Source organism: Pinus tabuliformis, chromosome 4_2 (genome assembly GCF_031772625.1).
Source record: "Pinus tabuliformis cultivar Carrire ecotype Pingquan chromosome 4_2, CPIR1, whole genome shotgun sequence".
Taxonomy (NCBI): Eukaryota; Viridiplantae; Streptophyta; class Pinopsida; order Pinales; family Pinaceae; genus Pinus; species Pinus tabuliformis.
In genome coordinates, this window is record NC_142304.1 from 565855284 (window position 1) to 565860106 (window position 4823).

Genomic DNA, 4823 nt, shown 5'->3' on the forward strand with positions numbered 1-4823 from the left:
GAATAATTTGAAATTAGTTTCAAAGTACGGGTTTAATGAATGTCATGTTCTAGAGCTTATTGTGTCCATTCTATTTAGAGATATTTGAGGCTAAGGATGTGTTGACACTTTAGCCTTTACCTTAAGGCTTATCATCCAAAGATCATATTGTATCTACACTTTCTTTGTATCATAAATATGTGGTTTCACTAAGATCAATAATTTTCATAGTGGAGCAATGCCAACAACTTTGGGCCTTTATAACCTAAATTTTAGTAATTACCTTTGTTGATTTAACATGTCGGGTCTTAGGCGATCCAAACCAACTTACAATTTTAGTTATAACTTTACAATTTTCCTTGGAATGTAAATGAATGGAATGTCAATTAAAGCAGGAGGCTTACAGGATTGTACTAAAGTTTTCTTGGTTGCTTCCTTAAAGACTATATGTTATATAAGAATCACAAATTGACAGAATGAGTTCAACTAGACCAGGAGGCTTGCAGTACTGCATTGAACTTTTATGCTTGCGTCATTTTAGACAATATATGTCATATAAGCATCACAAATTGATAGAATGAACTACTGGTAATGGAGTTGAATTAGACATGCAGGTTATATTTGTTGCTTTACTTACACAATGGCTCATAAAACAACATGATGTGAAATGCCAAATAATACCTAACAAATGTGTATTCTCCATGATGAAGTAGCTAATTTATAGATAAAAACTAACACTTTAAAACTGTTTTATAGTTTTTTGGAAGCATCATGAAATTGAAATTGAAACAGTGAGAAAACATCATCAAGAATGAAACAATTTAGGGCCCATTTACTTGAAAGCTTGTAGGTGATTCTGTCAGATTGAGAAAGCTTGTATTGGAAACTCGATTTAAAATGTTACCAAATTCCATTCCTAGGTCTCGAAGCTCGCAAGTTCTCTATTCTTCATGATGGAGTAGCAATAATCTCTGTTCTTCATGATGGAGTAGCTATTTTATAGATAGAAATTAAAACTTATAAAATTGTTTTATAATTTTTTTTTGTAAGCATCATTAAATTGACACTGAAATAGTGAGAAAACATTATCAAGAATGCAAAAATTTAGGGGCCATGAACTTGAAAGCTTGTGGGTGATTCCCATCAGTTTGTATTGGAAACTACATTTAAAAATGTTACCAAATTCCATTCCTGGGTCTTGAAGCTCCCAAGTTCTGTGCTGTAGTTTTTAAGGACATTTAATATCCTCATGGTTTATATTGAAAGAGGTCACAATTTTGTCTGGGAGCATCCATCATGAATGCCTGGGTGCCCAAAATACTGAAGCTTGACCCCTGTAATTGGCATTTTCAAAAAAATTAGCTGGATTTTTCCAAAATCATGTTGTAATTTCTATCATTTTCTGTGCAAAATTAAGGCACTCAAAATTCTAAAACTTGACAACTATAATCCACTTTTTCAAAAAATTTAGCTAAATTTTTTCAAAATCATGCTAGAATTTTTATTATCATGATGGCTCCAACAATTTTCCATGCATTTTCAAATATGGAACAACGACCATGATGTTGTTCACAATGTCGTATCATTTATTTCACCTCTTCCATTACAATATAATAGTATTTTCTAATAACACCATAAATAGGTGGCATATGGAAAAATTACATCTCGGGGATTTAAAAAAAAAACAACAACAACAACATTAAAATAAATCCATTTTACAAATACACATAACTAACTATTGCAATTGTAACTCATTAACATCCACCCTTGCTTTCAACAATGTCCATTCACATGTCCCTATCCTTCCCCACTCAATGCTATTCTTCCCCACTCTATACATGTCCATATTCTTCCCCACTCTATGCTATTCTTCACCACTCTATGCCTTACGACGTTCCCTTTGCAACATAAGGTGCAAATGCTAGTTATATAGGGTTTATATTTATATCAAAATAGTCATATTTCTTTTACATGTCAATTTAATTAAAAAATATTATAAAATTAATTTAAATATATATATATATATATATATATATATATATATATATATATATATATATATTATTTTGATTTTAAAATGATTGATGGTTTTATGGGCATCTTGTATTGATAAGTCATGGTATTGGCCCATAATATTATAACAAACTTTGTCTATAATTGAAGAACCTCCATGGTAAAATGCAAAGAAGGAATTAACATCATATGGTTCTAAGGAAAACAACTTTAATGTTCTCTAGTTGTGGTTACACGTTTATCTCGTCTTGAGTTACTAGAGTGAAGGACTTAATGTCCTTTGATTATGGGCAACACCTCTATGAGGGCATCACGTGGTCAGGTATGGACAAATCTTCTAGTGGTGGAGGTTCAAGTTCTAATTGTTGTGGTCTCCTTTGGATAGGAGCCTCCAATAGTCTTCTAATATTGGTATACAAAGTTTTTTTTTATAGCTTCATGGTATTCCATCTCCACAACAATTGTGATGTTCATTTCAACCCATTTTTTTATTCATAGCTATCAATTTATGACTCACGCCTTTCACCATCATTTTCCAATGACCAAGGGAAGAGAATGGAATTGTTGTAGATGAATAAGGGATGGTTTATTAGGGCCATCATATCTATAGTAAAAAATAATTCATGACCTCTACAAATATTTACCATAGCACAAATCTCTCTGCAATACAGTAAGATGTTGAGAATTTCGAAAAGGAAAACTCAAGATTAATTGTATTTTCATTTCTAATGAATCCTTACACAAGTGGGGAAATGGATATAAGATATGTGAACTAAAAAGACTATAAATACTAAGTATATGAAGGATATGAATATTTATGTCTAGGTCAAAACTATCATGAGTCAAGTTCTAGTGGAAATATAAGAAGAGTAACAGAAATTTCTTTTTTGTTTAGAATTTCGAAAGGGAAAACTCAAGATTAATTGTATTTTCATTTCTAATGAATTCCTTACACAAGTGTGGAAATGGATATGAGATATGTGAACTAAAAAGACTATAAATATTAAGTATATGAAAGATATGAATATCTATTTCTATGTCAAAACTATCCTGAGTCAAGTTCTAGTGGAAATATAAGAAGAACAACATGAATTTCTTTTTTATTTAGGTTAAACCCAACAAAGAAGTGAGACATCAAAATGAATAATTATTTATGTGGTAACTTTACCTCTAGATTATTCTGTGAATGTCGTTGAAATATTCAATCTCTTTTATAGCAAGTCTACACATACAAGAAGTTTTAAATTTGAAAACGCCCAACATGATTACACTAATATAGAAATATATTAAATGAATTGAATCAATTTTACAAAGTGATTTGTCTAATTTCATTAATGTTAAGCCAATCACAACGACATACACGCTTTTATCTTATGTTATTTATATAATATAATATTTAATACACCTAATTTACACAAAAACAAATAATAGACCACTTATATAATTTTATGTGTGAATGTGCATGTTTGATAAAAACATATCCTACCAATGGATTACAGAACATCATAATTTATTTAAAGTTAATACTGGAAGCGTCTAACGTATCCACCTCCACTAAGCGTCCAAAAATGTAGCTTTTGTTCGTTTCTTTCCAGTGACAAACGCGTGAGATTACCCGACATCATCCTTCACGTCACAGAGATTATCCTACGCACGGAATCATGTGCCTCGAGGGCTATAAAGAGCGAGACATCCCTTGAAGATTGATAAGCATAGCAAGGGTTTATTAGAGATTATTTGGTTTTTGGGAGCCATGGCGATCGGGTCATTTGGCTTTGCGTTAGCCTTAATGTTACTACTACTTGTGGTGGGCGCGCAGAATACAGACTTAGTGTCGTATTCGTGTAACACGGAGATAATCCCAACTGGAAGTCTGTTCTTTGATACCCTCGGAAACCTGATCGCAGATCTGGAGGACAACACGGCCTACGGTTATGACTACAGTTACGACTACAAGTCATCGATGGCAGGTTCTCCCACTGCCTATGGGGAAGCAATCTGCAGTCACGCTCTCCCATATGAATGCACGACCTGCCTTACTAGTCTCGGCGACCGCATCTGGGGAATTTGCAACAATGCCATCGGTGCTCAGGTTCAACTCACTGGCTGCTCCATGCGCTACGAGCAGTACAACTTCTAATATCAACTATTCCACTGCACTGAGCAATACGCTTCCATCTAATAACTCTATTACCATAGGGATTCTCGACGTCAATAATGTGCTCTGCCCTGGGTGTCTACCTCTTCTTCGTAAATGAATAAACTATGGCGTTAGTGCTTTTGTTTTTAACATATCGAAATCACATTCTAGAAAGTTGCGATGACTGTGATATTGAATTATTCATTTTATTTATAGTGATAACCGATATAATTTTGATATGGTATCGTAAATTGTCGACTTTTGGTTAAGTGTAAATCTGTTTATACATAGAAATCCTATCACAAAAATAGTATTTCTAAATAACAAAATTATTGAAGATATGTAATATTTTTATAGCACTTTTTATTTATTAAAGTTTTTCAGAGTTTTATTTAGAATAGAAACTCTAATGACACATCATTCTTTCCTGGATGGTTCATCAAATTCCTCCTAAAATATAATAATCTCTCAAGGTAGAAATTTTCAATGTGAATGAAAACATTGAAATTATTTTTATAAAATGCATAATTAGAATTTGAAATGTTCAATGTGAAGGAAAAACATTGAAATTATATAGATAAAATGCAAATTTAAAATTTAAATATTTTTAAATTGGATATTAAAAAATAAAGTATTTTGTTTTTTAATTTATACTTAATAAAATTTCTTTTGGTTAATCTATGAAGATTGT

At 31.9% G+C, this 4823-nt stretch overlaps 1 pseudogene; it reads left to right on the forward strand.

The window, feature by feature from the left end:
* Nucleotides 1-3745: 3745 nt before the first annotated feature.
* Nucleotides 3746-4132, forward strand: LOC149170543 (antifungal protein ginkbilobin-like protein 1 pseudogene; annotated as a pseudogene).
* Nucleotides 4133-4823: the final 691 nt, after the last annotated feature.